Here is a 23,663-nt window from a genome sequence, read left to right as displayed (position 1 = left end):
TTGCTCTGGTCACCTCCCTGATCCAAAGTACAGGGAGTTTCCCTGGGGTGTGGCCTGCACTACCTTTTATCTTACACGAGATAAAAGGAAAGGGAAGCAAGCAAAGAGCTAGGGACCCCACGCCACCAAGAAGGCAGCACCAGGAGCAGAGTGTGTCCTTTGGACATGGGGTCCCTGCGCCTGAGAAGCTCCTCGGCCAGGGGAAGATTGAGGACAAGGACCTTCCTCCAGAGCCAAAAGGGAGAGAAAGCCTTCCCCAGGAGGCAACGCCCTGAATTTGGACTTGTAACCTGCTAGGCTGTGAGAAAATAAATTTCTCTGTGTTAAAGCCATCCACTTGTGGTATTTCTGTTATGGCAGCACTAGATGACTAAGACAAACCCTTAGGAAATTTTTATTTCTTAATCTCCCTGGACCTCATTTTCCTCACAATGATTGACACAATAGACGGCAGTCAAAAAATGTTAGTTTCCCTTTCTTCCCCTAGAAGGACTCCTTCCAATCTAACATGCCATCTCATGAGGAAAAAGGAGTTGGGTATATGTATAGACTGGAAACACAAACAATTTTTGTCCGTTTATTTGTCCTATAATTTATGGAGCACTGGCTATTTGTCAAAAGCTATTCTAGACGTGGAAGTGTAGTCCCTACTCATCTATTCTAATAGAGAATGTATTAGTCAGGTTAGGTTAGATTATGCTGCAGTAACAAACACACCAAAATCTTAGTGGCTTAACAGAACCAAAGTTTACTCCTCCCTCACACAGTCTGCCTTGGGTTCAGCTAACTTGAAAATCCAGGCCAAAATGATACTCTGATTGCACATTTTCAACATGAGGCCTTCACAACCCACACAGCAGAAAAAAGCACACAGAGAATTTGCACCACTTTGCTATGATTAGTCCTGGAAGTGACATATACATACATATACATGTGTGTGTATTTATATATCCCTTCTGCTCACAGCCCATTGGCTGGAGCTAGTCACATGACCCACAAAACTGCAAGGGGTCTGGGAACATCAAGGAGCACAAGGGCTATTTGATGAGTATTACTGTCTGTGCCACAAGGGAGACACACACATGCACAATATACACACACAAAAAAATAAGGATATAATTACAATTGTGATATGTGCCAGGAAGAGTCTAACTCTGGGTAACCCGGTGGAGACTCCTGAATTAAGACTTCAGAACGCAGCAGGCACACACATAAAACAACAGATAAAAAGAAATAAGTGACAGTGCATCACAGGCCTGAGTTCTCAACACCAGGTGAGGAGTGTTGCCGAGTTATCTGTCCCTGAGGACTGGCAGCATCCAAGCGATGATTTCATTTCTAAGTACAAATCAGCAAAAACAACATGGAGCACTGAAATCCAGCTACACAATTCCCACACCACCTATAAAAACAGACCGATGTGACACACAACCCAGAATTTATTTAATGGGTCCTGTTCTGAGTGCAAAAAGTTCAGCACCTCACAGTCTGTTCCTAACTGGCACCAAGTTTCAGTGCAAATAAAATAAAATTCGCCAGGGGTCTCAAACTCAAAGGCCTATGGGGACCACTAACTAAGTGGTCCTGTGGGACCAGGGCAAACAAAGGGGCACGTGCCCATTTAAAGGGGCAGTTGCACCTTTCAAAAAAAAGTCAAATCCATTGCCGTCGAGTTGATTCCGACTCATGGCAGACCCTACAGGACAGAGTAGATCTGCCCCATAGAGTTTCCAAGGAGCAACTGGTGGATTTGAACCGCTGACCTTTTGATTGGCATCCACAGCACTTAACCACTACGCCACTAGTTGCACCTTAAAAAAATTAGCAACCCCCTAATTATTGCTACCTGGGGATTATTTTTAAATTTCTACAAGAAGTTGAAAATTGAAACTTTACATGAAATACCTTCATTTTTAAAGGTGGGAATTAAATTATTAAAAACACTCTTTGAGTTGAACAAAACATATCTGCTGTCCAAATTCATCCATTAGCCCTGCCAATTGTAATCACTACTCTAATGTAATGCCAATGTTTTACGCCTGGGGAAACTGAGGTATAATCCCCCTTCTCACCAGAGGGGTGTAGAATCTTTGAGCAGCTGGACAAAGTAACCAATGTCCACGGGGACAATAAACAGAAACCCGAAGGGCTGAAGCAGCAGGGACCCTCTTCCCAAGCCAGGACACCTCCCTGTAGAGAATGACAAAGGCAGACCCAAAGATGTTCACTGCAATGGTATTTATCACAGGTAGAAACCAGGAGGTCTTTGACGTTCAACAACAGGGGAATGATTAAATAAATTAGAGAGGGAGCACAGTGGTTGAAAGGGCAGCCTGGAGACTCCAGGGTCTAGAGTGAGACTGTTTGAATTTAAATCACCACTTGCAAATTGTGTGATCTTGAGTAAGTTACTTAACCCCTCTGAGCCTTAACTTTTCCATCTGTAAAAAAGGACTAAGAAGCATCAAATGTGAAAATTATCCAAGATGATAGATGTAAGGCTTGACTACAAAGCAGACATTTTGCCTAGGCTGTGTAAACTCTGTGAGAGAAGGGACTACATCAGTCTGTAGTTAGTTAATTGTATTGCATCAATGTTAATTTCCTGGTTTCAATAATTGTACTGTGTTTGTGCAAGATGTTAAAATATGGTAGGGAATGCAGGAGAAATGGCCTTTCCAGGTTGGCCTGGTCAAATTACTTAAAAAAAAAAAAAGGTTGCTGTCAACTCCAGCTCATGGTGACCCCATGTGTGCTCCATAGGGTTTTCAATGGCTGATTTTTGGAAGCAGGTCACCAGGCCTTTCTTCCGAGGTACCTCTGGGCTTGAACCTCCAACCTTCTGGTTAGCAGCTAAGCCCCTTAACTGTTTGCACCACTCAGGGACTCCAGCTGAATGTTCCTGCAGCCCCTGTACCACTCCCCAAATGACGTATCACACTCTGGTATCATTGCCAATTACCTGTCTGTCTACCCAGACCCCACAATTTCTTGGTGATGCTGGGGGGAAGGGGTCTGAATTCACCTCTACAGATGCAGACCTCACACAACAGAAAGGATCTCAACTGAGCCTCTGAAAAGTCAAAGCGCAGCTTCTGAGAGTGGTGGGGAGACAGAAAGAGCGAGGCAGGAGGACCCTACAGGGTCTAAATGGTGCATTCAAGCACCGAGCTTCTCTCAGAATCCAACTTTACCAACGCTCACAGTCTGCCCCATTTAATGGTGTGTGTAAAAGGACCGTTTTCATTTGTTTGGCAAATATTTATTGAGCAACTTCTTTGTGCCTAGCAATAAAAGGGCATGGCAGAAGTCACAGAGGCCCAGAATCTCACTTCTATAAAGCTCAGTTCTCTCAAAGAACCCTGTCTCAACCTCCTCAATGCACCCAGCACTGAGCTGGGGGAGGCAGGGACTACAGAACCCTGAAAGACACCATCCCTGACCTCAAGAAGATTATAATCTAGAATCAGGAAGAGAATACCTTGTAATAAGGGCTCAAGACTAAAACAATGGTTTGAAGAAGATGTGAAGGAAGAACAAACCTTCAACATTCATTGAGGGCTTACTGTGAGAGAGGCTTTCTGCTGAGGCCCTTACGCTGGCCCTCTTAGCCTTTGGCTCAGCCACACCATGCACCACACATTCGTTCAACATGTATGCATTAAATACTACTGGGTACCAGATACTGCTCGAGATCCCAGCAATTCAGCAGTGACAAAAGCAGACAAACTCTGCCATCATGCAGATGACCTTCTATTGAAGGAAACAAACAGTCAAAATATAAGTACACGATATAAAGTCAGGAAGTAATAAACGATATAAAGAAAAATAAAGTGTAAGGGAATGGGGGTCTCTGCAATGCAGCATTTGTACAAAAACCTGAATGAAATAAGAAAGCCAACCGTGCAAGTATCTGGGAGACAAACACTCCAGGCAGAGGGAGAGCAAGTATAAAATCCTGTGCGGTAGGTGCTATTGTTGCCATTTTACAGGAGACGGAACTAAGACTCAGAGATGTTAAGTCATTTATCAATGGTCATACAACTCAGAAGCGACCGAACTGAGATTTGAACCCAAGTCTGACTCCAAAGTTCATGATCTTTGTCACTCCCAGAAGTATCAAAAGTATTGACTATGAATATGTCTTTGCATGATGCACTAGCTATATCTTAAAAATACAGATAAATAATACTGTTATGATCACTATTTCTAAATATTTTTGTAATTTCAGGTTGAATTCTTCTTTGATCCAAGAGTGGGATAAATGAGGCTTTAAATGTCCAGAAGTCATAAGGTTTTGTTGTTGTTGTAGTTTCCTCAAGTGAAATAGAGATTAAGTCAAATTGAGGGGAGATGAAATAACAATTCATAACATTTATGTTGCATTTACAGTTGACAAAGCAATTTTATTCTTTGGTTTTCAGAATGCTATGAGATGAGCTAGGCAAGGAAGACAGCCTTCCCATTCTACAAAGCTCAGAAATGTGAAGTCTTAACCCAGAAAGACATAGCTAACAAGTGGCTGGAACAGCTTTTCACTACACCCTGTTGCCACTCCATGAAGGATCTGCCGGGAGGAATTTGATGCTAGGCTCTTGAAATATCTGAGAGGTAGTATCATGTGGTAGTAAGCAGCAGGATTCTGAAATCATCCACTCTGGGTTCAAATCCTCACTCTCCCACTTACAAGTGGTAAATGCCTTCGACTTCCCTAACTGTAAAATAAGGATTTTCCTCATAGGATTACTGTGAGGATTAAATGAAAGGATGGCTGCCATTATACTTAAAATAAAATTCAAATACCTTATCATATACAAGGCCTCATAAGAGGTCATGGGCAAGGCCCTACATGACCTGGTCTCTACCTATGTCTCTGACCACCCTCTCCCAGATCACTAGCCTCATCATCTACTTGATCTTGGAATACATAAAGCTCATACCATTCTCATAGCCTTTGACCTTACCAATCCCTCTACCTAGAACACTGTCCACGCAAATCTTCCCAGGGCTAACTCCCTCAGTGCATTCAGACCTTTGCCCAAATGCCTTTTCAGAGAGGCTTTCCTTGTCCTTTTTTCTTTTTTAAAAAAACATTTGCCATGTCAACATTCTTCACATGTACAATTCAGTGACATTGTGTTCGTCATGTTATGCAACCATCACCATTATCCATCTCCAAATTTTTCCATCACCTTTAACAGAAGCTCAGTAACCCCTAAGCAATGAACCCCCTTCTGCCTGTCCCTTGTAACCACTGATAAACTTTGGTCTCTACACACTTGCCTATTCTCAATATTTCATCTAAGTGGAATCATATAATATTTGTCCTTTTGTGACTGACTTAGTTTGCTCAGCATGATGTTTTCAAGGTTCATCCACATCCGAGTTTGCTTTATAACTGAATAATATTCCATTTTATGTATGTACTGCATTTTGTTTATCCATTCATCCGTTGTTGCTGAACATTTAGATTGTTTTAGGAACACATTTGCCCTCTGGCTTCTCTGTGCACTTCCCCCTGGTTATATTTGCCTTCAAAACACCACAACCTGCAATTATCTCATTTATTTATTGGTTTACTTACTTATTGTCTGCCTCCTCTGCAGGAATAAAAACTCCATAAGGGCTGGAATTTGGTTTACCTTACTCATTACTTTGTTGCCAGTACCTCAAGCTGCTAATCAATAAATCGCCACTATTATCACAAGGGTGGAGGGGAACAAAGGCTGAACAAGCAGGGCGCTGAGCCCCTCACCCCCTCACTTCAACTAAGGCAGCTTAACCTTTATATGACACGTACCCACCAACTGCTCTGAGGGAGAAAGATGTGGCATTCTGCTTCATAAAGATACAGCCTTGGAAACCGTGTAGGGCAGTTCTACTGTCCCTATAGAACCTCTATGAGTCAGAATCAACTGGACAGCAACGGGCTTGGTTTTTTGAAGATTAAACTGGGGAACAGATTCACAGTATTATTTTATTTTTTTTTTTTTTGGAAAGCAACAAAATGGATCAGACTACCAACATCACGCCTAGCTTGGTGCACTTACTAAAAAAGCAGGTTCCCTGGCCCCTCCTCGGATTAATTGAATCTTAAAAAAATTAAAAAAATTTTTATTTTTTTATTTTTTTAAGGAGAACTAGGAATCTGCATCTCAGTAACCACTCTAGGCAATTCACAAACAATTTGAAGTTTGAGTTATACTTATTTAGAGGACGCTTGGGCCTTACCGAATCCTGAAATCAGGACTCGAGGTGTGCCAACTCTCTTTTGCCTCGCAAGTGAATCCCCCACCATTTTACCCACATTTGGGATAGTGAGTGCTTCATGAGTTTCAACATGGAGAGATGAGGCCATTCAGGTTTTCACGTGCGAATTATTCCTTAAAAAATATCACTCTGTGGGAAATTATCAAATAAAACTTGGCTGAAACGCATTATTATCACCATCCCTACACACACACCTCAAAGTCTTGCACAATAATTGACCCCTCTGAGCATCTTCAGTTGTGTTTATTCCTTCTGGGAAGAGCCACTTCACACAAAATGAGAAATAGCGAACTTAAAGTTCTATCGTCTGTTAACAACTGCCTGGGTTCTTACCCGCACTATGTGGGAACCAAGGGCGTACCACCAGAGGAAAGAATTCTGTCCTTGGATTTCTGAACAACCAATCTGTGATTCACACCTTTGGGGTGTCCAGCACGTCTGCGTGGACCCTGGGGCGCCATCTTTGAACCTCGCCACCAGCACTCACCGTTCATTGGATCAGAGGTGGACATGTGATCCTGCCTGGGCCAATCAGATTCTTTCTCCTAGGTAGTGGATGTTAGTTCAGGCACAAGGACGTGAAAACCCGTGGTCTCCTTGGACTAGTTAAACAGCTAACCCGTTTGGCTGCTTACCGGTAGGCCGGAGGCTCAAGTTCACCCAGAGACGCCTCAGAAGAAAAGCCTGACAGTCTACTTGAGGAAGAATTGAAAACCCTGTGGAACACATTTCTACTGTGACATACAGGGGTCACCATGAGTCGGAGTCCACTGATGGCAACTGGTACTGGTCCTTTGACTGGGAAACGGAGGTACTCCCTTGGGTTCCCGAGGCGTCCAGTACTTTCACACTCAGTTCTCCTTTTGTACCCAAGCTTTAATCCATTTCCAATGAGACCCCAAAATGCGAAGGCTCGGATATTTTCATGTGACAAGACCCAGCAGGTACCTGCTTAGCCTTGGTTTTCCCCATTTTCACCAGCTATGATCTCTCCCTGAATCCACTCCTACCAACCCCGGGTTGATAGAGTCTGAGAGGCCCCTTAAGATGCGGTGCGTTAGCCCGTTAATTTTGTAGATGATAAACTGAAGCACAGAGATGAGACGAGACTGGCTCAAGGCCACACCGTTGTTGAATAGCCAGGCTAGAACTTGAACCTGAGTCCCCTACCTCTTAATGCAGAGCTTTCTCTAGACATTAGAGAGACACAAAGGATTATTCCTCCTCCCTTCTTTCCCCTTCTTGATCTCCTTCCTTCTTTCCCTCCTCCTTTTTTTAGTTGCTGGGAGAGTCGCTTGGGGAATGGTTTAAAAGTGGCTAAAAGGTTAAACTGGGATAAGAAAAAACTGAGTGCAAATCCTATTTCCCAGGTAATCTTGAGAAATGAACTTAACCTCTCTCTGCCACAGCTTCCTCTTCTGCAAAATGTGGGAAATAATAGCACAGACCTCAGAGGGGCTATTGTGAGAATGAAATGAGATCATGCACAGTGCCTGGCAGATAGAGTGCATTTAACAGTAACTGCTATTATTGTTGTTGTCATTGTTATTAGCTAGGCAGACAAAAGAAGGGAATGAAAATTAGGTCATGCCTAACGTGAGGCTGCCGGTAAGTGCGGGTTATAATAAATGGTGAAAGGCAGTCACTTCCCAGCTACTCACAGCTCTCTGACACACACACATCCATCCATTGCAGCTGAGTTGATTCTGACTCTTAGGGACCCTATAGGACACAGTAGAACTGCCCCATAAGGTTTCCAACGCGGTAATCTTGATGCAAGCAGACTGCTACATCTTTCTCCTCTAGAGCAGCTGGTGGGTTTGGAGTGCTGACCTTTCAGTTAGCAGTAACCGAGTGCTTAACCACTATACCACCAGAGCTCCTCCTCTGACACACAGTCAACTCAGTTATGCAGAGTAAAGTAAGTTTTACTTCCGGGTAGAATTCTCAAAGCCACTCAGGTGGTTTCTGGACGATTTTTCTATGTTTTCCCAAGGAATACAAATAGAGCCATTGGAGAGTCATAAACACAAGGAAAATCAAAACGTGGAGAAGGATTCATGAACAAAGATGTGTATCACAGCCATAAAAGAGAACAACTGGCATCAACCAAAATGCCCACTAAACAGGTAAGAAATGGTTACCTAAATCAAGATATGGCTGCCAGAGAAATATTACATACGCATCCTTTAGAAATGTTGTTCATAAAGACCTGCAGGGCATAGAGAAATGCTTAGAAAAAATTAGTAAACCAAAATTAAAAAAAAAAAAGTGGAGAGAAATACAAAACTTATGTACAATATAAGCAACCAAGATTTTTTTTTAACTATATATCAAAAAAGAAAAGACTGAAAGGAAATGTACCAAAAGGTTCACAGTGGCTCTTTGGGTGATAGGACTATGGATAATTTTCATCTGTTCTTTTTTTCCAGATTCTTTAGTGAGTTTGTCCTCATCGTTACAGGAGAAAATGCATATTAAAAAATTAAGCATTTGTTGGTGTGTGTCAAAGAATTTTAGACCTGCAAAAAAAACTTCAGAGGTCATCTTTTTTTTTTTTTAGTCCAACCCTGTCACTCAACAGATGAAGAAAAGGAAGACCAGAGAGGTTGAATAACTTGTCCAAGGTCACACAGCTGGTAAGCAGCAAAACTAGTATTGAACCCCAGTATCTTGAATGTCAAGGAGACCTGGTGGCGCAGTGGTTTAAAGTGCTCGGCTGCTAACCAGAAGGTCAGCAGTTCATACGTACCAGCTGCTCTGTGGGAGAAAGATGTGGCAGTCTGCTGTCAAAATTATAGCCTTGGAAGCCGTATGGGGCAGTTCTATTCTCTCCTCTAGGGTCACTATGAGTTGGAATCGACTTAACAGCAATGGGTTTATTTTGAATGTCAGTTCACGTTTGGCTCAACCACTGCGGGCAAATGACCCAGGCATGATATAGAGGGGAAGGAAAACTAAACAAAAAGAAAAAGGGAGAAAGGAAAACCTTGACACTCTTACTAAGCTACCTATGATTTTTTTCCCCCAGACATTTTGAATTATCTGTAGACCTGCTCATTTCCATAAAGGCTGATAATCTTAATTTTGTCAAGACTCTACAAAACGTTTCCTCTCACTAATACTCCCCAAGGTAAGCAAAATTGCAGGAAGTAACCAAAGAACAATTTTGCCTCCTAATTTAATTACTGCTGTAATTTTTTTTTGTTCTCGTCTATTAAAGCGCTCACCAAAAACTTGGATTTAAATGTTCACCCCCAAAGCCAGTGCATAACGCAGCAAACGTAGTATCAAGAAAAGTTAATTTTGAATGTCAGTGTAATTCCTACGGGGGAACGCGCTTCTATAATTTACCTTCCCGATCCATTAGTGCTTTGACAGTGTAGTAACTTAGTATTTTAGTCACATCTCACGTCTTGTAAACCAATCTGCACAAATTTGCTAATAAAAAGGCTATCTTGACTAAACTACATCAAAGTGCAAACCAGCTACCACCCCTCATCTATCCTTAAATATGAAATTATGTTAGCTAACCTTTTTTTTTTTTTTAACCCATTGATAACCCATTGTCTTTCAGTCAGTTTTTACTCTTGGAGACCCTATGTGTTACAGAGTATAACTCCTCCATAGGGTTTTCTTGGCTGTAATCTTCACAGAGGCAGGTTGCCAGGCCTTTCTTGCATGGTGCTAGGTGAACTTGAACTGCCAAACTTTAGGTTAACAACTGAGAGCAAGTAGATGTTAGCTAAGTCCTTGGTTAAAAGCAACCTCATCTGAAGGGGACTATGTCATAGTCGTCAAATGTAAAAGAAGGGCTTGGAAGATGGGAAAGATGGGGACTGCAGAAGACAGGAAGAAACAGAGAGATAAAGAGAAAGAAAGAATTTAATGTTAGGTCCAGAGAGAAATGGAGAAATGGAGAGGAACCAGAGACAAAAAAGACAGAGATAGACAAAGAGACATATAGAGGCAAAGAGAGATAAAAACAGGTTAAAAGGCAGACAGAAAGATAGAGACAGACAGAGAAAGAGGTTGTACTTCCTTCAACTCTAATGCCTATGTCGTAACAAACCAAACCATAAATGGCCTGTCACCTAGATTCAGGGTGTTCACCAACTGGAAACTAAAGCAAGGTCAAAATAAAGTGGGTTGAGGATCCTGAGCAAGATAGAAAGAGAATGAGCAACACCTCTCTGGTGGAAATCTAGAATCTCAGGATTCTGTGCCTTGGACATGGAGGCAGAGCCTTCTGGTACATTCTAAGCAGGCTAGTCCTGAATAAAGCATCCATTTTCTACCTTGTGCCCAGACTGTCCTAATAGAGAGTGAGATTGAAATTTCACACAGCTCTGAAGCACTTTAGGTTCTCAAGGCTAATGGCTGCAGATCCAGGAAATGCCAAGTTCAGGGTAACTTTTAAAGCCCATACTTTCTCCACGATCATCTGAAGACATCAGAAGTGGTCATCAGTGCAAATCAAAGCTTTGTTTGCCTTCCTGACTATGCTGGCCTTCACAACCTCAGGATTTGGCCTAGGTTTGCTTTCTGTCAGCTCATATTTAAAAAAAAAAAAAAAGATAGCGATAATATCGACAAGTGTTTTTTGAGCACTTAATGTTTGCCAGGCCCTGGGCAGAAACTTTACAAGAATTAGGTTGTTTCATGCTCTCTGTGGCAACTTTTAGATGAGAAAATTGAGACTCAGAGAGATTAGTGTCTTGTCCAAGATAACACTGCTAACAGGTCAAGGAGGCAGAATTTGAACCCACAGCCCAGCTCTTAAGGACAATACCTCTCTTCAAGTCCCTACCATGAAGGTTCGTTTAGTGAGATTGTAGTTCCAAGCAGTCAGGGAAATAGTATCTGAAATTCACCATGCTCCTTCCCTCCACAGGGCTTTGCATATGCTGTTCCTTCTGCCAAGAATGCTCTTCCCTTCCTCCTTCCACCCATCTACTCTATCCTATCCCCCACTTTAGCCTTTTAAGTCCTGCTCATTTTTTAGACCTCAGATCATCACTTCTCAGGGACACCTGCCCTGATTTCCTTAACCAGGTCAAATCCTCTCATTATAGTCTCTCCTTCTTGGGTTCATTTATCACAATTGCAGTTTAAACATATTTTTGTGTGATTCTTTGATTAATGTCTGGCTCCCCTTCCTAGTCAGGAATTCTAGGAAGGAGGAACTGCTTCTGTGTTTTGCTCACCTGTGTATCCACACTATCTGGGAGAGCCATATGTGTTTCATTTATTCATTCATTCATTAGTGAGAGAATAAATGAAATAACTAGAAATAAATGTCGAAATCAAGATTAAAAATATGGAGATGGGTAAATTCCATAAGAAACAGCTAGGGGAGTTGAAAGTAGTTGCCTCTGTGGAATGGAATTGAAGGTGAGGAAGCTAATACTTTGTTATAAATATGTTATAAATTCAATTTTAAACTATGTACTTGTATTACTTGTATACAAGAAACCTAATTTTTTTAAAGATTATAAAAATTAAAAGTAACTACCAGATTTTTTTTTAAAAAAAGTAAAAATAGAAAAGGAAAGAAGAAGGGAGGGAGAGAAGTTGTTTTCAAAATGGAGAGAGAATCAGGAAAAAAATGTCAGTGAGGAGGCATTCTGGAAAGTTCAAAGGATCCTTTATGCTCACAGTTTACTTCTGAGAAAACAAACCCCTGAGATACTTTGTTAAAAATCACAGTGATTTCCAGAGACTACATCAGCCTGAGACCAGAAGAACTAGACGGTACCCAGCTACAACTGATGACTGCCCTGACAGCGAACACAACAGAGACCCCCTGAGGGAGCAGGAGAGCAGTGGGATGCAGACCCCAAGTTCTCATAAAAAGACCAGACTTAATGGTCTGAGACTAGAAGGACCCTGGTGATCATGGCCCCCAGACCTTTTGTTAGCTCAAGACAGGAACCATTCCCAAAGCCAACTCTTCAGACAGAGATTGAACTGGACAACGGAATAGAAAAAAGATGCTGGTGAAGAATGAGCTTCTTGGATCAAGTACGCACTTGAGACTATGTTGGCATCTCCTGTCTGGAGGGGAGATGAGAGGGCAGAGGGGGTCAGAAGGTGGTGGAATGGACACGAAAAGAGAGAATGGAGGGAAGAAGCAGGCTGTCTCATTAGGGGGAGAGCAATTAGGAATATATAGCAAGGTATATATAAATTTTTGTATGAGAGACTGACTTGATTTGTAAACTTTCACGTAAAGCACAATAAAAATTAAAAAATCATAGTGGTTTGAGTCTGTGTGTTGGGTAAAGCCTGCCCTGCTGCCCTGGGTGCAGCTGATTGTACCCAGAACTAGTGCAGAACTAAAGGTAACCAATCACAACAGAAAGCGAGAGCGTGAATGAAACCCTGCCCAATAGTAGTGCTGCATGTTGGATGTGGCAAATCCAGCGAATCACAGACTCTCGGGAAATTTAAATACCAGGGCAGGGGTCAGTTCAGACCTTGAGACACACAATGGAACTGGAGCCATCCTCTCTGAACTTTTTGAAATTGTATACAAAATAATGTGCAACAAGTTCTACAGCCTCCACTGGGCTGAATCCAGCACAACTAGATGGTGCCCGGCTACCACCACAGGCTGCCCTGACAGGGATCACAATAGACGGTCCCCAACAGAGCTGGAGAAAAATGTAGAACAAAATTCTTATCCACAAAAAAAAAAAACCCAGACTTACTGGAGAGAGACGAGAAACCCTGAGAGCATTGCCTCTGGATTTTAACTTTTGACCCAGTAATGAAGTCGCTCCTGAGGTTCACCCTTCAGCCAAAGATTAGCAGACCCGCAAAACAGAACGGGACTAAAGGGGCACACAGGGCAAAGACAAGAAGGTAGGAGGGAACAGGAAAGCTGGTAATAGGGAACCCAAGGTCGAGAAGGGGAGACTGTTGACGTGTCTTGGGGTTGGTAACTAATGTTGCGAAACAGTATGTGTACTAATTGTTTAATGAGAAGCTAGTTCTATAAACTTTCATCTAAAGTACAATAATAATGTACGAATTTCCCTGGCTGTATATCTTTCACGGAGCCCTGGTGGCTCAGTGGTTAAGAGCTCAGGTGCTAATGAAAGGTCAGTAGTTTGAATCCACCAGCAACTCCTTAGAAACCCTATATGGGCAGTTCTGCTCTGTCCCATGGGGTCACTGTGAGTCAGAATCAGCTTCATGGCAATGGGTTTGATTTTTCATAGCTTTCATTAGATTGGCAACCTGTAATGAAGAAAAGTTAAGAGCTAGTAGATGAACAAGGTGAAATTTTTGATAATTTTTTTTTAATTGGAAGATTTCATATAAAGATCTAGATTTCCAACTTCTATCCCACCCCCGCCACCCTGAAATCCTGGTGGCGTAGTAGTTAAGTGCTACTGCTGCTAACCAAAGGGTGGGCAGTTCGAATCCACCAGGCGCTCCTTGGAAACTCTATAGGGGCAGTTCTACTCTGTCCTATAGGGTTGCTATGAGTCGGATTCGACTCGACGGCAGTGGGTTTTTATGGGATCCCACCCCCCTACACCAAATGTAGTAGCACAGAGCCTGTAATTTCTTGTGCTAATTGCCTAGAGCTAAATTGCAGTTACTCCCTGTAGATGGACTATGTACTCTCCAATTCATCGTATCCCCACTATGCCTGTACTTCTTGGCCTAGCCTGCTTTACTTGTTTACAAGTAAGAAGTTGAGTAAGAAGCTGAGTTTGCAACTCCCAGCTGTTGGAAAGTGGCTAGTTCAGACTAAAATGTGAGTGGATGATATATTTGCATTTTTAAATAGGAGTTTATTGAACCCATCAATCTCTAATGATGAGATCCATAGGAGAAATGTTTCAGAGGCCCTCTCAGATCTTGCCTACACTCCCCCCTCTCTTCCGCATTTAGGTTGGACCAAAAATCCATTGCCAACTCATAGCCACCCTATAGGACGGAGTAGAACTGCCCCATAGGGTTTACAAGGCTGAAATCTTTATGGAAGCAAACTGCCACATCTTTCTCCCATGAAGTGGCTGGTAGGTTCAAACCGCCAACCTTTCGGTTAGCAGCCAAGCACTTAACCACTGTGCCACGAAGGCTTCTCAGGTTGAACCAAGAACAGAAATCCAGTTCCATGTATTCTACCTCTGAAAGACCTCTAACCCTCTGTAGTCCTTCCCAGATTTCTGTGCATTGAGGTTTTTGGGTTTTGTTTATTTTCCTTTTTTAAGAATCCTGATTAGCTACTGGAAATCCTGGTGGTGTAGTGGTTAAGAGCTACGGCAGCTCATCTAGGATACTCCATAAGTCTCACCCCTTCAGGAGCAAGGAAGAATGAAGAAAACTAAAGATACAAATTAGTCCAAAGGACAAATGGACCACATCTACCACAGCCTCCACCAGACTGAGTCCAGTAAAACTAGATGGTGCCTAGCTACCACCACTGACTGCTCTGACAGGGATCACAATAGAGGGTCCTGAACAGAGCTGGAAAAAAATGTAGAACAAAATTCTAACTCATAAAGAAAGACCAGACTTGTTGGCCTGACAGTGACTGGAGAAACCCTGAGAGTATGGCCCCCAGACACCCTTTCAGGTCAGTAATGAGGTCACTCCTGAGGTTCACCCTTCAGCCAAAGATTGAACAGGCCCATGGAACAAAACAAAACTAAAGGGGCGCACCAGCCCTGGGGCAGGGACTGGAAGGCAGGAGGGAACAGGAAAGCTGGTAATAGGGAACCCAGGGTTGAAAAGGGAGAGTGTTGACATGTTGTGGGGTTGTTAACCAATGTCATAGAAAAATGTGTGTACAAACTGATGAGAAACTTGTTTGTTCTGTAAACCTTCATCCAGAGTACAATTAAAAAAAAAAAAAAAAGAGCAACAGCTGCTAACCAAAAGGTCAGCAGTTGGAATCCACCAGGTGCTCCTTGGAAACCATATGGGGCTGTTCTACTCTGTCCTGTAGGGTCACTATGAGTTGGAATTGACTCAACTGCAACGGGTTTGGGTTTTTTTTTTTTTTTTTTGATTAGCTACTGATTTTTTTTTTTGCCTTTGAAAAGAGTCTTGGCCCCAAACAAAATGGAAATCAGCAGCTCCCTTTAACGGACTCCTACTTTTGAAAGCTTCTGTTTTCCTCCCCAGCTTAGAGGTAACAATCACAGACAGCCACTATTGCTGGGGTCATGCTGAGAAAAACCCTGATACTTTGCATAATAAAATCCTGCACTGTTTGAAGTTGTCTCCTGCTGGGTCCATTTTCCTAGCTGCTCAGCACCTGCAAAGGGACAAAATGACTTTGAATTGAGGGGTGGCAGTGAGGAAAACAAAGGCATCCAACAGCAGAGTCTGTGATGTTCTTTATGCTACAAGCGTGAGAACAGTGACTTCCACTATAACTCAGAGACGGAGAGAGATTTCTTGCCTGAGGCCAGTGTCTAGAAGACTGAATCTCTCCTTTACTCAATTCCATGTGAGTCAGTACTTCTGGGGCATCACTGTGTGAAACGCAGTATTTCCTGTGTGTGGGGATGCAAAGATGGGAAGATAGAGACGCTACGTGCAAGGAACTTGAAGTCTAATAGGAGAGGATCAGACAAAAACACAAAGAATGATAACAAATAGAGCTATTCGACTCTTGTAAGGGACTTCTGATACTTCCAGCCAAGCATTTATTCCTACTTTTTTTTTCTGTAAATACCACCATCCTCCCACTCTCAGTCTGTGTTTAGTCCAGGTAAAGTGACCTCCACTGCCCCGCCTGCCTCCCAAGAGGTAGACCAAGTTCCAGTAACATTGTTTGAGTCCCTGGATCTAGCCATGCCTGAAGCCCTCCCCCTTAGTCTTTCCCAATTTTTGAAGCTATAAGCCTGTTGCCGTGGAGTTGATTCCAACTCTTAGCAACCCTATAGGACAGATTAGATCTGCCCCATAGCGTTTCCTTTTAGACTGAAATCTTTACAGAAGCAGACTGCCACATCTTTCTCCCACAAAGCTGCTGATGGGTTTGAACAATTGACCTTTTGCTTAGCAACAAAGCACCAAGGTTTCAGGGCTCATTTGAATCTAAAGACGCCCTTTTTTGCCTTAACTGGTTTAAGTTATCTCTTTTAACTGAAGAGTCCTAACTAGTATATATACCTCATTTCATCTTCAAAAGAATCCTGTAAGATCTACAAGAGGGAACAGCTCAGGGCCCTGAAGAGGTAAAGCCAGTATGGACACTATTGGTTTTATTGTGTAGTCAAGCCTTCCTAAAGAAAACCCTTTCCTCCACCAAATTACCTGGGGCCAGATCGGAACTTGACGAGTGTTAACATACGACTCAATAGATGAATGCCTGCAGGCAGGAAGACCTACCAGGAATGAGGCTGATGAAACTCGTCCAGGCAAAGAGGGCTAGAGTAGCATCACTCAAACTTTAACATGCCAATGGGTCAGCTGAGGCCCTGGTGGCACAGCGGTTAAGCATCTGGCTGCTAACCAAAAGGCCAGCAGTTCAGATCCACCAGCTGCTCCTTGAAAACCCTATGGGCAGTTCTAATTGATTTGATGGCAACAGTTTTGGTTTTATGGATCAGCTGGGAAGCTTGTTAAGCTGCAGAGGCTAATTCAGTCTGCCCTATAGGGCGTCTATGAGTTGGAATCTTTTGCGGGGGCGGGGGGGGCCTAAGAATCAGCATATCTCACCTGCTCCCAAGATCCCTGGTGGCTCAGTGCTTCAGTGCTCAACAACTAACCAAAAGTCAGAGGTTTGAACCCATCAGCCGCTCCAAAGGAGAACGATGTGGCAGTCTGCTCCTGTAAAGACTGCAGCCTTGGAAACCTTATGGGTAGCTCTGCCACGTCCTGTAGGGTCGCTGTGAGTCCACAGCAGTGGGGTTGTAGATGCTGCTGGACCAGGCCCACACTTTGAGGAGCCAGGGCTTAGGCTAGGGCCGCGAACAGCCAGAGGTGTCTAGGACAGAGGTGGCAACTGAACACATTTTATTTGGCTCATGTAGTGTTTTAAAAAATTTAAAAACTGTATCATAATTAGTTTCTCTGTTTTAGTGTATGTTTAAAACTTTTTGTTATAAAAACTTTAATTGCCAAAATCTAAAGATGATTTCACTTAATGTTCTGTTTTCTGACTTCTAAAGAAATCGGACATCTGGCCACCCTGAGCCCACAATCCTGCCTGTCAGCCCAGGGTTGAAGTTAAGCAGGGTCTGGCCCCTGATGGCTCTCTGCTGAGCCCCACGGTCCATCCACTCGGCAGGCACCCTGGAGCCACCCTGCCTGGGTCCCCATCCTGTGATGTTGGGTAAGTAACTTTACCCTTCTGTGCCTCAATTTTTCTTATCTGTAAAATGAGAATACATGTATCCCCTGCTTTTCAAAAGTTCACTTTGCACTACTTCTCCTTTATGAAAGACCGACATTAGTACCTGTTTTAGCTAATGAGAGAAATCTGAAGATACTCGCTTTTACGAAAAAGATGAAAAGTGAAAATAGCGGTGTTTGTTTTGCAGCTGATGGTTAAAGAGGCAGCACGCACCCCAACAGCAGAGAGTGGCAGCGTCTCCCCTCATCTCGGGGCCTTCAGGGCTTTCTGCAGCTCCCTGAGGGTGGGAAAGGGCAGCACCATGGGTCTCCAGCCAGCCTCCCTGCTTCATGATCCCCTCCTTTCCTCCAGCACACTCCTTCCCCACTGTGCCTCTTTTGTCTACCCTTCTCTCCAGCTGCCCTGCAGGGCATAATCTAGTGTCCAGCCTCCCAGAGAGCCTGGGCAGGCGGCCAGGGACTGTCTCTGCCCCCTCCCTCTAGAAGCCTCCCTAGGTGCCTGTGGCCCAGGCGCCGCAGAGCCAAGACCAGTCACCCCTCTCCTCCAGTGGATGCCATCTGCCTCCTGTCATCTGCTCTCTTTGGGCCTCCATCCCAGGTGCCCGTGAGGGTAGGGTTCAGCCCCTCCTTCCTGGCTTTTTCCCAGGCTCCTCTCCACCTAGCCCAGCCATCCCTGGGCTGCAGGGGGCAGCTCCCAGTCCCTCCTGGAAGGCTGAGATGCTGGACACTCTCATGAGCTGGGAAGGGAGGTAACAGGGAGGGGGGAGGGTGGCACCCTTAACCCGGGAAGGGGATGGCACTCAGGGCCTGTGTCCCAGTTAGGGACTGTCTGTCGTGGCCAAGCTGCTTCTCCAGGAACTACACCACATCTCAGCATCAAGCCATCATAGCTTTGAACTGCGAGTACCTGGGCTTTATCCCCATTTATTTGTCTTATTCCTGCTTTCACTATATGTTAGTGTTATTTTAGGTTTTATGGTATGATTTAATAGGCTATTTTTTGAGTCTGAGAACACTCAAAATTTTTTCCCATATAAATTAATGGTAATTGCTTCTTCATTTTCCGCCATTTCGGCTTACAAAAGGTTTCACAGGAATGCTTTACTTTCAGATAGTGGAGGAAACCTGTAGTAACAAGGAACAAACTCAGGGAGTGGTGGTAAGGATAAAATAATATGTATAAGGCTCTTTAGACAGTGTCAGGCATATAGGTGGGACCAGGTGAGGGCTGGGAATCATTTTTTGTCTGTCTGGTCTTTGGAAGCATCTGAGTTTGCAACCCCTGGTTTAGGACGTGAAATAAAACAGATACTCAGGGTCACTGGGCCCTGAGCACTCCAGTCCTAGATATGTACCCAAAAGAATTGAAGGCAGGGAGTCAGTCAGACACTCGTACACCAGCGTTCAGTGCAGCATTATTCACAACAGCCAAAAGGTGGAAACAACCCAGCTGTCGACCAGCAGAAGACTGGAGAAACAAAATACGGCCAGTCCGTACAATGGAATATTATTCAACCACGAAAAGAAATAAGATTCTGACACATGTTACAACATGGGTGAACCTCAGAAACATTACACTGAGTAAAATAAATCAGACACAAAAGGACAAATATTGCATGATTTATATGAAATATCTGGAATATGCAAATGCTCAGAGACAGAAAGTCAATTAGAACCTGAAACCATTGCCATCAAGTCGGTTCTGACTCATAGTGACCCTATAGGGCAAGTAGACCTGCCCCGCAGGGTTTCCAAGGAGCGGCTGTTGCGTTCGAACTTCTGACCTTTTGGTTAGCAACCATAGCACTTAACCACTATGTCACCAGGGCCCCTTATGAAATATCTAGAATAGACAAATGCATGGAGACAGAAAGTCAATTAGAAGTCGGGAGGATGGGGTAAATGCAGAGTTGCTGTTTGCTATGATCCAAAAGTTTTAGAAAGAGATGGTGGTGGCGGCTGCACAACATTGTAAATGTAAGTAATGCCACTGAACTACACACTTAAAAACCATTAAAATAGCAAATGTTAATGTTAATATTTTACTACGATTTTTTTAAATGTAAAAAAGCTATTGTGAGGCCACTTGAAGAAGCTCTCCTACCAGCTGTGGAAACCTTAATCCCTGAAAGATTACATGCCCCGTTAGGAGGGGGTGGGAGGTAAAGTCTGGCCCACACCGACAGGCGCCCACCCTCTCTCAAGTGTCCAGGTGTAGGAACTGCTGAGTATCTCCCACTCTTATTACCAGCTTAAAAAAGGTGCAGCCTGACCAGGCCTGATGAGCGGCCCCTGGTGCCCCTACACATCCCGGGGAGCCCCTGGGGAAGGCGCACATCCAGCACCCTTAGCTACCCCAGGGGAGTGTTAGCCCGGAAGAGGGAGGCGGCTGCAGGCACACGGCCGCCGTGCCCGGAGGGACAGCCCTCACCCCGCGACCACCTGTTTTCTGCTCGCCGGACTCGCACACCCCTGTACTGACCCGCCCCCCACCCCACGTCGATCCCGCGGGTCCCGTGCGTTCTCCCCGCCGCCCAATTCCCTCGTCGCCCCACCCCCAGTTCCAGCTCATCCTCTCGCACCAGCAGCCCCATTTCTGGGGACAGTGTTCTGCGTCCCCCTCCGCGCCCAGACACACCCCCCGACACCCGGCAGGCGCAGGCTGCAGCCCCGGAAGGCAGGACCTGCGGTGCCCGCCCCCTTCCCTGCAGCCGCTGCCTGCGCACCTTACCTGCCCGCAGCCTCGGTGAGTAGGCGGCCCCTCCTCGGCCTCCAGCGGTGTCGCCTCTGCGGCCACTGCCACCGCCGCGGGCAAGGCCACCCGCGCGTGATCCGCGATCACCGGCTTCCCCCCGCGCGCGCGCGCGCGCGCTCGCGCACACACACACACACGCACTGCCCTTAGATGTGGGAGCAGCGAATGATCCTCACTCACACCCCCAACAGGGAGAAACTCTTAAAGAGTTAATGAGCCCAGTGCAAGGGTTAGGACCGCCACCTCACCCCCTTTCCTTCCTCCACCACCACCACCAAAAGAGAAAGTTGTCTGCAGTTGGGTTTTTCCTGCTGGCAGAACCCATTCACACACCCCTACCTCCCTGTTCATTCATTGGTTTTGCTGTTTCTCAGATATACCATGGTCTTTGCACCCCCAGAGTTTTTGCACTTGCTGGCTGTTACCTATGCCAGGAACACTCATGCCCTCTTCTAAGGGTCCCCAGAGGACAATCAAAGGGACTGGGTTGGGCCAGGGGAGTCAGCCTGAACCGTTGCTTCAAAAGAACTGGGTTTTAGCCACCCAAGATACAATAATTGGGCTCTGCTGGCCTGGAACAGAAGAGAAGGAAATGGACTGCAGGTTTAATAGCCTCCAGGAACTACTGCCTCCTTATCACAAGACCAGAAGAGAGGGATGGTGCCCAGCTACCATTACTGAACATTTTGATCAATGTTCATTTTGATCAGCCCATAGATGGATCCTGATCAAAAGGCAAAGTGTGGAACAGAACTTCAAATTCGTATGGAAACCAGACCTACTAGACCTCTTGAGATCAGGAGAACCCCCAGATCTACTGCCCAGAAATAGGCTTTAAATCTTGAGCCAAAACAATTCCATGAAGCTACTATTAAATTAAACAACAGTTTAGCGCAGTTAATAAAGATTGTTTGCCCTGAGCATTGAGCTGTTATAAGGAATTATCTAGATGAGTTCAAAGTGACAACAGTTAATCTAAAGCACAGATGAGAACTTCAAGGGGCCAAGGATCTAAATGGTGATAAAACCATATGAATAGAGGTAGTAAGAACAGTGACACAATGTGAAGTACGTGACCAACGTCATTGAACTGTACATGTAGCAATTGTGAATGGATGTATGTTTAGTTGTGTATACTGCCACCAAATTTTTTTTTTTTAATCTGATCCTTTTACTGCAAAAAAAAAAAAACGGTTTTCATCAGTGGCTCGGATGGTGCCAAAATGACTTTCATTTTACCTTTATGTGACCCAAGTAAAATGGGGTTGTTGTGGGAAGTATTACATGAATTAGTTTATGTAAAGCGCTTAGAACAATGTCTGGCCCATAGTAGGCACTTAATAATGGTAGCTGTTATCATTGCCGACTAGCATTCAGCACGACACGTGTTATGGATTGAATTGTGTCCCCCAAAAACATGTGTTGTAAATGCTAAATTTTATGCCTGTGGTTATAATCCCATTTGGGAATGGGCTGTCTTTGTTATGGTAATGAGACAGGATTAGTGTAGGGTATATCTTGAGTCAACCTCTTTTGAGATATAAAAGAGATTGCTGCAAACAAGCAAGCAAGCAGAGACGGGAGTAAAGAGATACCAAGCCACATAAGATCGCCCAGGAGCAGAAGCTCAAAGAGATAAGGACCTTCCCTCAGAGCCCACAGAGAGAGAAAGCCTTCCCCTTGAGCCGGCACCCTGAATTCAGACTTCTTAAAGCCTCCTAAACTGTGAGAAAATAAATTTCTGTTTGTGAAAGCCACCCACTTGTGGTATTTCTATTATAGCAGCACTAGATAACTAAGATAACACCCAACCAGCCCCAAAGCTGAAATGGAACAGAGCACCTTTGTACTGTCAAAATTATCTCATCCTCAAAAAAAAAATTTTTTTTTTTTTAAGATAAAATCCTCTCATTCTCTTTGTCTTTAAGGCAAGTGATATAAACCAGTGGATTGTGGCCACATGTGGCCTATTTGGTTTGGTTTGTTTTGATCAGTGATTTTAGAAAAATGTGAATTAATTGTCAACACTTAAAAACTGAGAAAGCACCTAAATATGGGGATTTCCAATTACTCTTTGAGAAAATCAAAAGTTTGAGTTACACTGAGCCCAGTGTAATGGAGCTAGAGCTATAGAGCAGTGGGGCTCTTTAAAGACATGATTCCTCTCCATTGATCACAGATTCAACTCATTTACAGTGTCTTCCTGGTCCTTGTAGGCCTTACTGAGTTTGTTCTAAGGCCTAATGATGAGTTATTTCCAGTTTCGCCGAGAAGTAGCTATCATCATCCCCGTTTTACAGGTAAGGAAACCGAGGATCAGAGAGGTCTAGTAAATTGTCCAAGGTCACACAGCTAAAAAACCAGAACCGAGATTCAAACCCAGTCTTTGTACCCAAATGCCTTAACATGGTAAGGGGAAGTATAACGGGAAAAAATAGTTCATACCAAACCATCCTTTTCAAAGAAGAATTATTAATAGCACACTTTGAAAGCCAATTTATTGGGATTGCTTAACAAGAGCTTACATTTTTAACTTCATCTAAATTGGAAGTGCCCTCTCCCACACTCATTCCACCTCCTTATTTTTCTCATTTAAGCACTTTGAAAAATTCTAAAGTTTTGATTAAAAAAGCAAATGTTTCTTATTTTGTCCATCCCTAGTTACTGGCAACTGTACTAAGTGTTCTTTCCTTTTCTTCTTTTTAGCTTATTTATATTGTACTCTTTGTAGTTTGTAAATTCCCTCTTACCAGCTGCTTACAAAATCAAAATGTCCTTACGGTTCCGTTTTGAATTAGGGTTCTGCAGTCTTTTGACTTGATAAACACACATATAAGAAGATATGGGTGAGTGTACGTGTCTCTCCAGGTCTCATTGGTGTATTGTTGTCTCTCCAGGTCTCGTCTCAAAATGTATTCATAGATCTTAAACTCAAATACCAGAGCCACTGACAGTTTTTTAATAAGCATGAGTATAGCTTGCACCTAAAGGTTTTAGAAGAGTTCGATGACAACAGTTAGCCGTACGGATGATTCTAAACCAACCAGTTGCCGTTGGGTCAGCTCCAGCTCGTGTCGACCCCGTGTGTGTCAGAGTAGAACTGGGCTCCGCAGGGTTTTCAATGGCTGATTTTTTGGAAGAAGATTGACAGGCCTTTCTTCTGAGGTGCCTTTGTGTGGACTCAAACTTCCAACGTTTTGGTTAGCAGCCAAGTGCGTTAACCATGCACACCACCCAGGGGCTCCATTAATACGGAAAGATCTCCACAATATCTTAATAGATCTAGACATAGACATTGGTGATGGTTGTA

The 23,663-nt window shown here is 43.9% G+C and overlaps 1 protein-coding gene across 1 annotated transcript in view; it reads right to left on the bottom strand.

Annotated features, from left to right (window-relative positions):
• RPH3A (rabphilin 3A) overlaps positions 1-20,397 on the bottom strand; it is a 284,485-nt gene extending 264,088 nt beyond the window's left edge. Inside the window, exon 1 of the mRNA XM_049866506.1 lies at positions 20,330-20,397. The gene's annotated coding sequence lies outside the window, so the exon portion shown is untranslated. The remainder of the gene's footprint in view (positions 1-20,329) is intronic.
• Positions 20,398-23,663: the final 3,266 nt, after the last annotated feature.

This window comes from Elephas maximus, chromosome 22, assembly GCF_024166365.1.
Source record: "Elephas maximus indicus isolate mEleMax1 chromosome 22, mEleMax1 primary haplotype, whole genome shotgun sequence".
Lineage (NCBI taxonomy): Eukaryota > Metazoa > Chordata > Mammalia > Proboscidea > Elephantidae > Elephas > Elephas maximus.
The sequence above is the reverse complement of the archived record's forward strand: the minus strand, read 5'-3'. Positions and strand labels throughout refer to the sequence as shown.